This window comes from Musa acuminata, unplaced genomic scaffold (genome assembly GCF_036884655.1).
Source record: "Musa acuminata AAA Group cultivar baxijiao unplaced genomic scaffold, Cavendish_Baxijiao_AAA HiC_scaffold_799, whole genome shotgun sequence".
NCBI lineage: Eukaryota > Viridiplantae > Streptophyta > Magnoliopsida > Zingiberales > Musaceae > Musa > Musa acuminata.
In genome coordinates this window covers 5,001-12,278 of record NW_027021026.1, presented here as the reverse complement: position 1 = coordinate 12,278, position 7,278 = coordinate 5,001, and the positions used below count along the sequence as shown (strand labels likewise).

The 7,278-nt window shown below is 33.1% G+C and overlaps 1 non-coding gene across 1 annotated transcript; it reads right to left on the bottom strand.

Annotated features, from left to right (window-relative positions):
* Window positions 1-7,048: 7,048 nt before the first annotated feature.
* TRNAS-GGA (transfer RNA serine (anticodon GGA)) lies at window positions 7,049-7,135 on the bottom strand. The gene has a single exon. It is a non-coding gene; the product is annotated as a tRNA-Ser (tRNA).
* Window positions 7,136-7,278: the final 143 nt, after the last annotated feature.

The window sequence follows — 7,278 nt, the reverse complement described above, 5'->3', positions numbered from 1 at the left end:
ATCCTAATATATTATATTTTTGTTTAGTATATAGTTTAGTGTTTAGTATATAGTTTAGTATGGTTTTCATTTCTATGGGACCAACCAAGTCTAATCCTAAGTCACATGGGTCTAGGACCTATTCTTTTCTTGGTCTTGGGTCTTGTCTTGTATTTGGAGAATCCCCCTAACTAATCACTAATCGTTTTTTGGCAGAACAAGAGCAACCTTATTGATTGATTCAGAGATAATGGAGAGATAACGAATTGGGCCTAAATATATTAACGTTTCTTCTTCTATATTCTATGAGTTGAGTGGGTTTGTGGATTTGATTTGGTCCGTCGAATCATTCGATAATGTGTGATTCTTTCTATTTGAAAATGTTATGTAAATCATTTATGATTCCGTCGATTATACTACTCCACTCTTTGCTATGTTTCATTGTCTAGTATAGGTTTGCTGTAAAACCTTTTTCTTGTAGCGAAATCTAACCCATTGCTTGGTCTTACCATTATATTATTAAGCGTTATTGCCGTAAACAAAACAAACAAGTATTTTGGTTCATTCCAAATCGTAATCTTTGTTTAGTATTAGAGATTGGTCCGAAATAGAATGAATCTTTCATTCTAACTCTAATGAAATAACTCGATTCTTCTTATTTATTTTCTGAGGAGGTGGGATAGTACAGGTTCCAAGTTTCCAATTTTTTGTATAGAAAGATATAAGTTGTTATATGTCACCTCTCAATTCAACGGATTGAATCAATTAAGAAAAATAGAAATGAAATCTAGGACAAGAAAAAGATAAAAAATCATTCGATGCATTAGATTATGTATTCATATTCGTATCAAAATCAATTAGAAGCAATGATCCTATACCCAGATTTTAATGAAAAAGGAATACTTCGAATAATATAGAATATGCTAGAAAATCCCTAGACATTTTACCCCATATGACTATTGAAAAATTTAAGTTTTTAAAAAAAGGAAATGAAATTATTATTATTTCATTATGTTGATTATATATAATCAACATAGTATTCTAATGAATATAGTATTCATAGTATTTAATTATAGGATATTTACTTTACTATATTATAGGGTATTGATATTTATTATAGTTATAGGCATAGGAATAGTTATAGGCATAGGATATTTTTAGTATTTTATTACCTTTTTCTAGAGGATAGAGAACCCAAGACAAAGTGAGAGAGTTTTGTTTGTGTAAGAGCATCCTATGTCTACACCATATCTAAATAGAATCGAAATCCAAAATGTAAGTGGGATTCCATTAGATGAATCTTTAAACAAAACATGCCCCACAGCAAACAAACTCTAAAACTATGCAGTTTGATTTGATCAAAATCAATTCTTGTTTTCGCCTAAGATAAGAAGTTATGGATGAATTGACAATTCCGATTCGAATCGAATAATTCAGCATATTCCACATTAATAGGAGTACATTTATGTTTCTGCTTCACGAATATGATATTTTCTGGGCATTTCTAATAATATCAAGCGTTTATTCCTATCTTGGCATTTGTAATTTCCGGAGTTTTAGCCCCGGTTAGTGAAGGACCAGAGAAGCTCTCTAGTTATGAATCGGGTATAGAACCCATTGGGGATGCTTGGTTACAATTTCGAATCCGCTATTACATGTTTGCTCTAGTTTTTGTTGTTTTTTGATGTTGAAACGGTCTTTCTTTATCCATGGGCAATGAGTTTCGATGTATTGGGTGTATCTGTATTTATCGAAGCTTTAATTTTTTTGTGCTTATCCCAATTGTTGGTTCAGTTTATGCATGGCGAAAAGGAGCATTGGAATGGTCTTAACTGAATATTCAGACAATCAAAATAAAAAATGAAGGAAAAAGATTACATTGAGACAGTTATGAAATTTGATTGAGTTTCCCTTAGTTGACAAAACAATTACCAATTCAGTTATTTCAACTACATTGAATGATCTTTCGAATTGGTCAAGACTTTCCAGTTTATGGCCGCTTCTATACGGTACCAGTTGTTGTTTTCATTGAATTTGCTTCATTAATAGGCTCGCGATTCGACTTTGATCGTTATGGATTGGTACCAAGATCGAGTCCTAGACAAGCAGACCTAATTTTAACAGCCGGCACAGTAACAATGAAAAATGGCTCCTTCTTTAGTAAGATTATATGAGCAAATGCCTGAACCAAAATATGTCATTGCTATGGGAGCTTGTACTATTACAGGAGGATGTTCAGTACTGATTCTTATAGTACTGTTCGTGGAGTCGATAAGCTAATTCCTGTCGATGTCTATTTGCCGGGCTGCCCACCTAAACCAGAGGCGGTTATAGATGCTATAACGAAACTTCGTAAGAAAATATCTCGAGAAATCTTTGAAGATAGAACTGTGTCTCAACAGGAAAATCGATGTTTTACTACCAATCACAAGTTTTGTGTTAGACGCAGTACTCATACTGGAAAATTATGATCAAGAATTGCTCTATCAATCACCATCTACTTCAGAGATACCTTCTGAAACATTTTTCAAATCCAAAAGTTCAGTATCTCCCATGAATTAGTGAATCAGACAAGGTAAGGTTCTTTTGTGCAGAATAAGAAAGAAAGGGTCAATCTTAAAAAATTTCATTGTAAATTGAAATACTCATACAAATACAAATGTGGGAGAGATCAAGAAGATGCAGGCAGGATCGTTTATCTGATTGGTTAGTCAACCATGATTTAGTTCATAGATCTTTGGGCTTTGATTGCCGAGGAATAGAAACTTTACAAATAAAAACCGAGGATTGGGATTCCATTGCTGTCATTTCATATGTATATGGTTTACAATTATTTACGCTCCCAGTGTGCCTATGATGTAGCACCAGGCGGATTTTTAGCCAGTGTGTATCATCTTACGAGAATACAGTATGGTATAGCTAAACCAGAAGAGGTATGCATAAAAGTATTTGCCCCAAGGAATAATCCTAGAATCCCGTCTGTTTTCTGGATTTGGAGAAGTGCTGATTTTCAAGAACGCGAATCTTATGATATGTTGGGAATCTCTTATGATAATCATCCACGCCTTAAACGTATTTTGATGCCGGAAAGTTGGATAGGTTGGCCCCTACGTAAGGACTATATTACCCCAATTTTCTATGAAATACAAGATGCTCATTAAATGATAAGAAATTAATGTTTACTTAATACGACTATGACACGATTCCAGATTTCTTTCAAGTGAAGGAATATTTTTACGTTCCGTTCTAGATGAAAGAAAGTAACCGGACTTTAATTCGTATTATGGATAACCTAAAAAAAACTTCATTTATATTCCAAAATTTGGAATAGATCATATCCATTTCGTATGAGCAGAAACAATGGGATGAATCAAAAGAGTTCTGCACTATGAACTTTGTACCCGCGCACATAACTTACTTAGATGTAGATGGACCTCGGAAAGTAACGTAAGCAAGAGTGGAAGAAATGGAATAAATGTCAAAAAATATGAAATGAAGAAATGAAAAGGGATTGGATTTTATTTGTACTGTGTCTGAAGTGCATTCTGTCTATTGCTATCTTTTAACTCCTCTCGACTTTTAAGTTTTTTTTTACTTTTACTTATTTATTTTTATTTTTGAATATAGATGAAGACTTAATATTCTTTTTGAATGAGAGAAAGCACAGTATGAAGAAACAAGAAAGAAAAAAGAGACGGGAGCATAATCTCACTTTGTTCTTTACCATAACCATCCATACATATATTTTTTTACCAATCCCCCCAAGGGGAGGTATATATATATATACATCTAGATGAGTAAATATGTAAACCAATCCCCCCAAGGGGAGGTATATATATATATATATATCTAGATGAGTAAATATGTAATAGATGAGTAAATATATGTAATAGATGAGTAAATATGTAACATCTAGATGAGTAAATACGTATCATGCTCTAGACTATTAAACGCCCGATCTATCTCGATTAATTTGTATGAATATCTATCCGATACATTATTTACGTGTCAGGAACCAGATTTGAACTGGTGACACGAGGATTTTCAGTCCTCTGCTCTAACCAACTGAGCTATCCCGACCATTTCCCGTGCAATCATCCTAGTAGAGTACTTGTGTCTATGTTAATTAAAGGGGACTAAAAAGTAGTAAAAAATTTGACAAGTAAGTGTAAGGATAATGATATGGACTGTGAATGATTCAATAATAGAGATTCTTTGCCCATATATGTTCATTTGTTACAGGTTCTATCCAAATTGGGATAAGATCCAAGGATTTTAGTTCGGATCCGTTTGTGAAAGAGTAGAGTGAATGAGAAAGATAGTGAATTTTTGTTTGAAACTGAACCACTGATGAAAAAAAAAGAAGAGGATAAATACTTAGGAAGTAAAATAGGCTTTTTATTGGGGATAGAGGGACTTGAACCCTCACGATTTAAAAAGTCGACGGATTTTCCTCTTACTATAAATTTCATTGTTGTCGGTATTGACATGTAGAATGGGACTCTCTCTTTATTCTCGTCCGATTAATCAGTTTTTCAAAAGATCTATCAAACTCTGGAATGAATGATTTCATAATTGAATATTCGATTCTTCCTTCAACTTCCATTGAAATGGATTTCATAATAACTCTGAATTTTTCATATTATAATTATATATAATTATAATATAATAGATTCGGGTCATGATTAATCGTTTGATATGGCAGTATGTATACATACGTATTAGGTATATAGGACCATCTTTTCTGTAATTTTTTTATAGACGGATTCCTGCTACCAACAAAACGTAGTCAACTCCATTCGTTAGAACAGCTTCCATTGAGTCTCTGCACCTATCCTTTTAAATTCTAGTTTTATAAACCTTTGTTTTCTCAAAATAAGGATTTGGCTCAGGATTGCCCATTTTTAATTCCAGGGTTTCTCTGAATTTGGAAGTTACCACTTAGCAGGTTTCCATACTAAGGCTCAATCCAATCAAGTCCGTAGCGTCTACCGATTTCGCCATATCCCCTTTGATACCAAGACCTAGTTGGAATTCCAACTATCCTTTTCATTTATTTTGTTTGTTTGGACCCGTTGAATTCGTTAGATAATGATTTCTATATTGAAAAAGTGTATGCTGCTGTTTGATTTTTTTGGCTATCCCCCATCAGTTCATTTATATTGAATGAACCTTGTTTCAATCAGAAATGATTCTATCATTGATGTATCCGCAATTCAATATGGATAGATATATCCAACATATATATGTTTCTCCCTCCCTTTCATTTTTTACAGTGCGATTTGGAATAGTGGAAACGGTCGATATTCATTCTTCTTTTTTTTTGTCCTATCTCCTCCTTTTCCGAATCAAACCAGAGGAATGTCTCATTTTCATTTAGATTGTATCTTTATCCTTATCTTTTTTTTTATCTTAGGACCGATTCGCTATAGCTATAATTAACATAATATAAAATATATAAAATATAAATATATAAATAAATACATTATGTTGTATATTATAGTTAGATATAGTTAGAATAGTCAGAAGAATAGTCAGAATTATTATTATAGTTAGTTATAGTATATAGTTTAGAAGTATACTATATAACTATATAGAACTATACTATACTATATAGTTATATAGTTATAGTATAGTTATATAGTTATAGTTCATAGTTAATATTAAACGAATAGCTAATAGATAAGATCAGCTAATAGCTAAAATCCGGTAGTTTCCTCAATTTCTATATACTATTTCTGTTATGTTATGTGAGCCCGCTTAGCTCAGAGGTTAGAGGCATCGCATTTGTAATGCGATGGTCATCGGTTCGACTCCGATAGCCGCTTTTTTCTCTATCGATTTTTCCGTGATTGATAATCTCTCTCCTCCTTTTCCCATATGTTATGTCGTGGTAAACTTGCAACCATGACCAAAAAATGTATTGGAACAATTAGATCTCTCTCTACCGAACAAATCATAAAACGGAGCTGCAACTTCCTATATATACAAAAAATCCGGATATTGATACAATTTATTTTATTCTACTTTGTAGTATTTCGGTAAATTTAGCTTTGCTTTGTTTATCCCTTAGTTCAGTCTTAATTTATAGTTCAGTTTTCATTTTTTTATTCTGAAAAAATGAAATTTCAATAAAATCCATAAAATTAAAAAGGAGTCTTTATGTCTCGTTACCGAGGACCTCGTTTCAAAAAAATACGCCGTCTGGGGGCTTTACCAGGACTAACTAGTAAAAGACCTAGATCCGGAAGTGATCTTAAAAACCAAATTGCGTTCTGGGAAAAGATCGCAGTATCGTATTCGTCTAGAAGAAAAACAGAAATTGCGTTTTCATTATGGTCTGACAGAGCGACAATTACTTAGATATGTGCATATCGCTGGAAAAGCTAAAGGGTCAAACAGGTCAGGTTTTACTACAATTACTTGAGATGCGTTTGGATAACATCCTTTTCCGATTGGGTATGGCTTCGACCATTCCTGGAGCCAGGCAATTAGTTAACCATAGACATATTTTAGTTAATGGTCGTATAGTGGATATACCAAGTTATCGTTGTAAACCCAGAGATATTATTACTACGAAGGATAAACAAAGATCGAAAGCTCTGATTCAAAATTATATTGCCTTATCCCCCCCCGAGGAATTGCCAAAACATTTGACTTTTGACTCATTCCAATATAAAGGAGTAGTAAATCAAATAATAGATAGTAAATGGATCGATTTGAAAATAAATGAGTTGTTAGTCGTAGAATATTATTCCGTCAGACTTGAACCTAACGAAAATAACAAAGAAAGTTTCAGAGAATTTTGTCTCTTTTCGCCGAAATAAAATAAATAGATCTAAGGGCCTTGATCCGCATTTTTCTCATTCACGTATCACAAATGGATCAGCAGTAAGATTTTTTTTGCTCTTTCTTTTTCCGATATTTGTATTTTACGTACCACAGTAATGTAATTAGGAATAGAGAATTTCTATCAAAAAAAGGTCAGGTCCTCTTGTTGGGATGATGGTATCAATTGTTATTTGATTTGATATATTGTGTTCAGTAACGTTGGTGAATTAAGAGAAAACGGAAAGAGAGGGATTCGAACCCTCGGTAAACAAAAGCCTACATAGCAGTTCCAATGCTACGCCTTGAACCACTCGGCCATCTTTCCTACATAATCTTATTATTGACCAGAAACCGAGTGAATAGCGAGTCATTCATATTATTCCAGTAGGTACGACTGATGAATGGTTCCATAGGAATAATTCCTTTCAAATAAAATTTCCTATTTCTCAACAACAACTTCTCTCATCA